The 10,118-nt window shown below is 35.0% G+C and overlaps 1 pseudogene; it reads right to left on the bottom strand.

The window, feature by feature from the left end:
- The window catches only part of LOC101568915, a 63,879-nt pseudogene extending 59,119 nt beyond the window's left edge, over nucleotides 1-4,760 (bottom strand).
- Nucleotides 4,761-10,118: the final 5,358 nt, after the last annotated feature.

Here is a 10,118-nt window from a genome sequence, read left to right as displayed (position 1 = left end):
TTTCAGTTTACTGTCTATCAACGCTCAGACAAAATCTGCTGTAAGACAATACTGATTTTTCTACGTATTTTATCCCCTGACATATCACAAAGACCTACTAACTCTCCCAATATATGGAACTCAATAAATGCATGATAAACAAGAGTGAATTAATAGATAAATCATTAAAAAATAATCAATAAGTGCTGGCCAGATAACTCAGCAGATTAAAGCACCTGCTTAGACAGGTGCAGGGACTGAGATTTAATCCCAGCCTGAATTGCCAGCCCTGCCCCTGGGACATGCTGAAAGGGTGATTGAGATTGGTCATGGTGGTGTGCACCTACAATCCCAGTGCTTGGGAGGCTGAAAAACAGGAAGGATCACTACAACTCTGGTCTGTGTAGTGAAGCCTGTAGACCCTGTATTTAATACAGAAAAAAAATAAGTTTCCATTAAAATCACATAATGGAATTGTAAAAAAAAAAGAATGTGCAGTTATATCTGAAGTGTTTTAAAAATAAAGCATTAGGACCACCAAGATAGCTCAGTGACTAAGCACCTGCTTAGGCAAGCACAAGGACTAGCGTTGGATACAATGCACCACATGTCAGGACAGCCCAATGCCTGGTGCTCTGAGCCCGTCACTGAGACCAGGTATGGCATTGAATGGCTGTAATCCCAGAGCTAGCAAGGCTGAAAACAGGAGGATAATTAGGAATCCAAGCTATGTAGTGAGACCCTGTACCAAATGCATAAAAAAATTAAGCATGAAATTAAAAAGTTGTACACATAAGAAAGGATTACAAAAAAACACACACATAGCAGGATGTAGTGGAACAGGGCTGCAGTCACACATGGGAGGTGGCCAGCCTGGACTACAAAGTGAGCTTAAAGCTAGTCTCAAATGTACAGTGAGACTGTATCTCAGAAAGAGGAAAGAAATAATTGGACTCATTTGAAAAGTTAAAAAATAGTACTTTTCATTATAAAGATAGTATTTTTAAGATGAAATCAATAGATGAATTCTATATCAGATTAGCTGTAGTTGAAAGATAAGTAAGTGAGCAGAGAGAAAAATCAAAAATATTTCTCTGAATGCACAATAAAGTAAATATTTAAATTTAGGAGTAAGAAGCACAGAAAATAAAACAAGAAGTACCATGGAATTTGAGTTCCAAGGAACCAGTGACTGAGTGAAAAAAGGAGAGAAGGAATATCTGTTGTATTTGAAACTGTACACTTTCATGCAATTACTCAATGTTTGAAAGCTCAACAAATGAAGATTTCTAAATTATGAAAAGTGCTTAAAATGTATCAATAATCAAAATGTTAAAATCTATTTACCTATCAATTTAGAGCAAATTATACATTATAATTTTAAAACATTCAAATACTCTTTAAAAGATAAAATTCTGAAATATTAGAACCCAAAAGCCCTGCAAGTAACATCATGTGATTAGGCAGAGTAAAATAATGATACAAATGAAAACTGGGTTTACAACTTAATGATACAAATTAAATTTTAATGTAAATAGTAGATAAAAATAATTTAACATTCAATATGCCATAAGAAAGTGGAAAATAAACCAAAGGCTAAAAGGTATTTTAATTATCTAGAAAGATAAAATTGCTTTAGAGTATATACCATTTTTATAAATTTTATTGAGAAATAAATAGCAATGAGACGGTTTCAGAATCAATTAGTAGAACAGTTTCAATAATTAATGCATTGCATATTGTTGTCTTCATAGTAGTTTTTCATAATACAAGAGGCACACATGATATCCTGTCCAAACACTGTTAGTACAAATCTTTCTTCTCATTGAATTGAGAAAATAGCTGTATATCCTACCTATTTTGTATACACAGATACAAAACGGTCCTCCATTTGTATCCCCTTTTTCTGTTTAGTTTTGTCAGAGATGGTTATTCCATTGTCATTTAAATGTTGCAGGTGCATGAATGCAGCAAAATAATCCAATATAGTTCAGTAATCCAATAGTAGTGGGTTTTTCATAAGGTTGGCATTGTCAAAAGTTGTTGACTTGAGTCTTTTACAGTTCAGCATATTAATATGGTTTTACTTTTATACCTCATTTTTATACTTTTCTGCTGGATGGTTAAGACTTAGATAAAACAAGACCTATATAACAAGAAATGTAACTTTTGTATGTGACAAGGTCAGTCAAATCCCCTCAGGATTTACCCTGAAACCCTGTGCCACACTTTCTAGATCCTTTGTCAGTGTCAGCCATGTAGGGTATATACCATTAAGAGCACCTTAAAATATACAATCCAATAATTGATGGGTGCAGTAAAAGGATGCCTGTATTTATAAATGATGAGCTGAAAATTGTAACAAAAAATTAGGAAATTTGGACTGATCTTTAAAAGCACTTAGTTTCTATACAAAATAAAGACTCTATACATTTTTATTTAGGACACATGAACATTTATTAAAGCAGATTGGAAGACCAGGGATATATTGCAGTATCACAGTGCCTGCATGGCAAGTGCAAGGTACTCAGTTAGATTCCTGGCACAAAAAAAAAAAGAAAAGAAAAGAAAAGAAAAGAAAATCAGATGGGGTGATCATCTTCAGAATAACTCTCAATAAATACCAAAAAATAGCATAATACTAATCATAATATTTGATCCAATAAAATGACTCATAATATAAATTCAAAGCATAAACAAATTGCTGCTTATTTTTAGAAATTTTAAAAAGAATTTCATGTGCAAATTATTTGAGGGTCAAAGACTAAATCATAAATTTTGTTCAAAATGCAACTTAAATGTTTCTTTTTTAAGTATGTGAAACACATCCAAAGTACTATATAGCAACACATTCTATAAACTTGCTACAAATGTGTACTACAATGCATGCTACAAATATTTGTTTAAAAGTGATATAAAAAATATTAACTTGGTAGCGACTCCTTTAAATTAGGTACTTTACTTGTTCTTGCTTAGAAAGATAGAATTTCCCAAAAACAGGAACAGAGACTTCAGATTGAAGTTGCTTGAATCACATACAGATAATATGGTACAACATAGAAATAGGTAAGCAGTTAAGTTTGGCAGGGTTTTTCCAAATATACAGAACAGATGTGAGAGATAAATAGTGAAAGATCACTCCAATGTTTTGTCCTGAGTTGTGAATGGAGAAAGTATTTTTAGGGGGAAAGTGTAGTGATATGAAATCAGAAATTCATTGGGGATGTGATCATGTGTAACATGGGTTAATGTGAAATGTGTTGTCCCAAGTGAAGGTGTCAAACAAAGAAATAAATTTGAATTTGAGAGGAGGTAATCTGGGCCGAGATACACTTTTGTGAGTTAATGGTATTAAATGAGAGTTAAAACCATGAGACTAAATGTGACAATACAAAATGTAGTGGACAAATTAAAGAGGTGAGGATCTGAGGTTGACTCCTGATGTAGTATCCAAGAACAGTGTTGAATACTATAAAGAACAGGGTTTCAGGAATGCATGAGTTTCTCCTTTCAGGAGCTCAAACACTGCCATCCGGAATTTGAATAAACCATGGACACCACGGAGATCAAATTTCATACAGTGGCTCAGAAAAATGTGAAAGAAACTTATCCAAAGACCCTCACAGAACAGTATTCTTACAAACACATGTTGTTTAAGATGGCAAGGAAAAAGCTTATCCCCAAGGAAAGGAAAATTTTGACTTTAGACAAATTTGCAGGATATTCTGATATCTCTAAGGCTGAGTCCTTTCCAGTCTTCACTGTTGCTATCAATACATCTACAAGCACTTACATCTCTCATCAGATTATTTGTCTGTCTGTCTGTTTGACTGTTTATTTCTAAGACTGAGATTGGAACACCACAACACAAGTGGTAAGAAGGGAAACAAACAGGCAGAGCTCTCCCCAGAACTCAAAAAGATTAAAGCACATCACAGAACCCCTAACCTGTGGCTTAACTGGGTAACATATGAGGCCCCAAAGCAGGCTCAGACTGCAGGTGCAAAGTTATCTGGGATGTAATTACAGTTTATGTTGGGAGAGGATTTTCTTTTCCTCTGAAGCAAAGAGAAAAAAATACATCTGCCCTTCTCATATAAACATACATACACACTATCAAATTCAGCACAATTACAAGTGATTTCAGTACACAGTTATCTAAAAACTTTTATTGTGCAAAATTATTACTAGCTGCTCACATATTTAGCCATCAAGCACATACCTTCCCTCCATTTTATGTGAAATAAAACACACACACACACACACACACACACACACACACACACATGCAAACACATACATGAAACCAATTTAATAGGAAAAAAGAAAGAAGGACTAAAATTAGGAGGAAAGAACAAAACACAAGATATAGATCAAAAACAAAGTCTGAGGTCCTGCCATACCCGTGAATTATAATGGAAAAATTAGAAACTATTCATGTTCTAAGCATGCAGTTGTTACTGAGCAGCATGAAATACAGTTTATGGACAATATGTGAAAAAAATATTGTATCTTTACAAACTCTCACTTCTAAATTTGAAAAGTTCAGACCCCCAGGGGGCAAAATTCAGCAAATACTATCACTAAAAATAACATTTGGTCAGAAAAAAATGATCAACAGAAGGCATTTTCTTCATAATTCCAGGACAACTCTCCAGATCCTTGGAGCTAATTCAGTCTCTCAGCTGGTCTTCTGGAAAGAGGCTCTGCTTACCTTGGGCTCCTGCCAAGACATTGAGGAGGAGAAAAGCAAGTGGTTGGAGAAAGTAGTGTCCACTCATGGTGACTCTAAAGCTGTGTTTGTAGGTCACAACCTCAATTTCATCAGCCCACACAGGAGCCCTCCAAGCCCTTAATGGGGATCCTAGAGCATTAAAGCAGGTATATATTCCTACCTTCTGACATGGCCATCTCCTGTGAGCCAATAGAAAGTTACTTAGCATCTTTTCATATCAACAGAATTTATGAAAAGGAAACATGCTGAGCTTCAATTACCAATTGGCTTCTGAATCTTAAATATCTCCTTACATGAGACAGAAAGATTTCCCTCATCACGTGTTGTTCCATCTTCAGAGTTTCAGAAAAGGTATATAAAGTGCACATATGGATTTCTTTCCTTCACGTATTGGTTTGCCTCAATGGTTGGTGGGATTAGGCCTACGTTTTTGTCCCAGCTCCACTTCCCTGTCTTCCTAAGAAGAGATAATTTTTATTTAATGAGACCTAAGACCCCATCATCATGAGACCATCGTGTTGTGGATGCAAAAAATAAAGAAGCACTGTAATTACTGATAAGAATAAAAAGTGAAATGAGTATGAAATTGGGATTGCAAAGACTAAACGTTGGGGGATTAATAGAAAAGGTGCTTTAGACAAAAGGGGGAAATTAGTATCAACCTCATCAGTAGGCTCTCTCCCCTTTCATTTCTGGATCATCAGTAAAACTGCATGGAGATCTAAGGCTCTCTTCAAGACACACTTCACATTTTCTTCAAACTCCTTTCTTCACATGTCAGAGAACATGTTGGAAGCAGGAAAGTCATGAATGGCATAGACACTTCACCTAAGAATGCATTATCCTCCACTAGACCATACAGGGACTACAGATTACACAGTAGACACAATGTGAGACTCATGTTGTAACATAAAGCAGTTTGCTCCTCCTACTGCAGGGCTCCCTGGTTGGGCAGCCTGAACCTTCTGTTCCTGGTTCTCTCTATGAGTGTTTCTTACTGTGCTAACCAGGAAAAGCACAGTAAAAGATGAACAGAAAGAAAGTAACCCTGCCAGATGGGTGTTAAGGAGAAGTTACAGAGGTAGATGGTAATAAAACTTTAACAGTTGTTGCAAATAGTATCTTGGGGTTTAGGAGGAGTTTGTAAGTGACTGAAAAACTAGAAAGCATTCTGGTGAAAGGAGATAACAAGCAATTATCCTAAACTGATGAAGAGTTTTACTTTCATTAGCCTTGAGAAGGCCAGGGAGGCCCTGAAGAATGAAGGAAAAGGAGGATAAAAGCAAAGGCTGAAAATAAATAAGTAAAATAAATAAATGAACAAAGGTTGAAGGAGAAAGTAAGGATTTTTCTTTCTTGAGACAAGGTCTTGCTATACACTTTAATCTGGCCTTGTGCTCACTATTTTTTTAAAATATAATTCAATTTCAGTACATTATTTTGCTCCTCTACCCAATGTATGAAGCAAGGAGACACAAAGAATGTATTTGTGAAGTCATAAATATGTGAGTGAAGGAATATCAAGCCAAAAAATTTGCTAAAACCCCCAGAATGTTGTCAGATCAGTCTGGCTCTGACCCAGACCACTTGACTGAATATGTACTTTGGAAGTCATCCTCCACTTTTATTGAATGTAGTATTCTTTGTTATGAATGGCGGCTAGGTTAAGGCAATTGAAAGTTTTGTAGATTCTACAAAATCACTTTGTTTGGTCAGTTAATTATTGGAAAACAATTTTAAAACATTTCACCTAAGACCATAATGTTGAAACTATCACTTCAAGAATTTTGGTGCTATATCATCATTTATATATACATTACTAGTTTTATTATAAAAATTATTTTTACAATTATGTGATGTTCTTTAATTACTGTCATATCCTTTCTTTGAAAGTTTACTTCCCCTATTTGTTTGATAGACTCAAACAAATTTTCTTAGGATTCATGTTTACATGTTGTATCTCTTCCATGTTTTTTCTTAACATATCTTTGTCAATACATATTATTTACGTTTGTTAGTATATACTTGTCTTACATAATAATTACATTCACCTTGGACAATTGGTACATATGCATATCACATCTTGATCATTTTCACTACAGTTCTCCAATTCTTTATTTTTCCTCATTCCCTGAAATCCTTTCCCTTCTCTACATTCAAACACCCTGTTGATTATTATTTCTGTTGTATTGTGCTTTAGTATCTTTCTACTTGATTGTTCATTTATATTAGATAAACTATGTAATATTATTCTCCTGTGTCTGGTTCACTTCCCTCAGCATTGTGATTTCAAACTCTGTCCATTTTCCTGCAAATGATTTAAATAATCCTTATTCATGGATAACTGAAACTTCATTGTGTGTATATATAACACATATACACATATTCTTTATTAATTTATCTGTTATTGTGGGTCTGCACTAAATTTACGTTTTCAGAAGTGTAGCTGTGTTACTGTAAATATGAGCATGAATTTATCACTGCAACATGGTGACTTTAACTCATTGGTTGTTCAGGAGGTGTTATTTAATTTCCTTATCTATGGAGTTTGGCATTTCATTTTGTCAATAATTTTCAGTTTTATTGTACTATGATCAGATAATGTGCATGGGATAATTTCGGTTCCTTTACATTTACTGAAGAGTGTTTTATGCACTAGCATATGGTCTGTTTTAGAGAATATGCTATGTGAATATGAGAAGAATGTATTCTGATGTTGTTACATGGGAGACTAAAACTCTAAGTTGACTTGTTCACAGGTTTGGTCCACTTCTATGATTTCTTTGCTGATATTTTTGTGGTTGATCTATCTATTTGTGATAGTGGGGAATTAAGGTCCCCACATACAAATTTTTATGACTACTTCATTTTTTATGCCTATTTATATCTGTCTTGTATGAGACCTAGAATTTTCTTAGGTTGTGGGCTGTTATTTCTGTCTTTATTTCATTGTCTATTTATTACTTTATACCTTCTGATATTCATTTTCATAATTTATATGTATGTCTATATATTTCTTAATTCTTCATTGTATTGCAATATAGGTTTTTGAGATAGTTTCTTACAATTTATTATACTTACAATGGTCTTCCCTGAAATTTTGAATTATTTTCCTTGTAAATTTAAGTAATATGGGTCTTTTCTTCTTTTGAGAAGTTTTATAAGGGTTTATCAAACATTTTTATCCTTTCAAAAAACAAATTCCTTCCTTCATTGATCATTTTTATTCCTTTTAAATTTTATTGAATTCTGCTCTCATGTTCATGAGTTTTTCTTCTGAATATTTGACATTTTCTTTCAATATTTTTCTAGAATTATCAGGTGTATCACTCAAGTGTTAATTTGTGTACCACTCTCTTTTCCTTATTTTAACATTTACAGCTACAATACTTCCTCTCAGAAATGCTTTTGTTATGTCCTTTAATTTTTATTATCTTATGTTGCCATTATCACTTGATTCTAGAGACTTTATTTTCTCTTTGATTTCTCCTCTGACCTATGGATTATGCCACGATATATTGTTGAATCTCTATGTGTTGTGCATTTTTTGTGGTTTCTTTGCCATTGGCTTCCATTTTATTGTATGTCATGATAGCATGCATGATATTATTTCAATCTTTTGTATTCATTTAAGAATTTCATGCTCCAAGAAATAGTTAATGTTTCAGAAAGTTGTATGTGCTGCTGACAAAAATGTATGTGTTCTGATACTGTTGAATGAAGCATTCTGTGTGGGGTGTGTGTGTGTGTGTGTGTGTGTGTGTATGTGTAATAATTCCACATTTTGGATTCTATAGTTCAACTCAGACATTTTTGTGATGTTGAATTTTTTTATCTGGTTTGTCTGTCTTTTTGTGATACTGGGATATTGAACACTATGATTGTGTTGATGTTTATCTGACCTTTAATATCTAGTAGAATTTATTTTATGAAATTAGGTATAACAGAATTTGAGCACATATATTTAAAATTGCTATCTCTTCTTGCTGACTTGTTCCCTTTACTATTAGGCAGTGATCTTTTTTGTTTCTCATCAAGTCAAGTTTTGACTTGATGTCCACTTTGTCTGAAAATAGAATCACTGACACTGTTTGATTTCATGCTCTGTATCACAGAATATTATTTTCTGTTCACTGATTTTTTTGTCTCTATTTCTTCATGGTTCAGGTGTGGCTCTGGTGAGCTATATGCATTTGAGTTTTGTTTTTTTTTTTGTTTTTTGATTAAATGTGTCAGGCTATGTCTTTGGTGGTAAAGCTATCACTACTTACATTGAAAGTTATTACACAAAATTATTTGCTGTATCTTGTAGCTGAAACACCTTCCCATTGCTGTTTCACTTGTGTTTTCTTTTTGTGTTACTAAAACTAGTCAGATGTATCGTTCCTTTTGTCATTCTTGATAATATTGGCTCCTAGATGTAACTAGAATTCATTTGAATACTTACTGCAACGATGATTTTTTGTTCATGAATTTTTTTAGGTTCTCTTTCATATTCATTTAGAAAGTCTTTATCACTGCATCGTATTTTGAAAGTTAATTTTGCATTATAATTAGTCCAGATTAAAGGTTTTTTTTTTTTTTTTTTTTTTTTTTTTTTTTTTTTTTGTATTAAAAGCCCCAAACTGGTGTGGGACAGCTTCACTCAACCCTGCACCTGCGGAACCTAATACTGGTTCCGCCCAGGCGCAGTGTGGGAGAGACCCTCTCCCACCCCCTTGAGACGCCCCCCACCACTCCGCAGCACCTCACCCATGCCGCCAGCCTACTAAAAATTTCTGCTGCATTCCAGGAGCCCCAGACACAGTACTAGCCCAGGCCCAGTGAGTGTGTGGGAGACCTTCCGGCTACCCTGCACCAGCAGGACCTACTACTGGTCCAAGTCCAGGCGTAACGTGGGTGAAAACCTCTTCCAACCATTTATGAAGCCCCTGATCAATCCTTAGTACCCACACACATCCTGCACACAGGGTAGGAATTTATACTGCATTCCAGAAACCCCCAGATCCAGTCCTAGCCCAGGTACAGTGAGAGTGTGGGAGAGCTGCCTCTCCCCCCTACTCCACCTTGTCCCCTCCAGGCTCAGCTCAGGCCTGGTATACAGGCCTGGGGTGAAGCCCCCTGCAATCCCTGCAGAGAGGGTAGAGGAGAAAAATATCTAGCTAGTTCAGGAGTAAAAAATCTTGCCAGAGGGGCACAACAGGTACAACCCCAAGGGCAGCAGCAGGAAGGAGCTGAGAACAGCAGCCAGACCCAAGCAAGACACAGCTGGATAAATCTAAATTTGTAGATCTGCACCTAACTTCAGTACATGCTAAGGTTATAACTAAAATAAAGATCTACAACAAAGGTCAGAAGACAGTGCTACACAAAATGATGAGAAGGAACAAAATGCAACCTCAGA

Source organism: Octodon degus, unplaced genomic scaffold, assembly GCF_000260255.1.
Source record: "Octodon degus isolate 3935 unplaced genomic scaffold, OctDeg1.0 scaffold00178, whole genome shotgun sequence".
Classification (NCBI taxonomy): Eukaryota; Metazoa; Chordata; class Mammalia; order Rodentia; family Octodontidae; genus Octodon; species Octodon degus.
The sequence above is the reverse complement of the archived record's forward strand: the minus strand, read 5'-3'. Positions and strand labels throughout refer to the sequence as shown.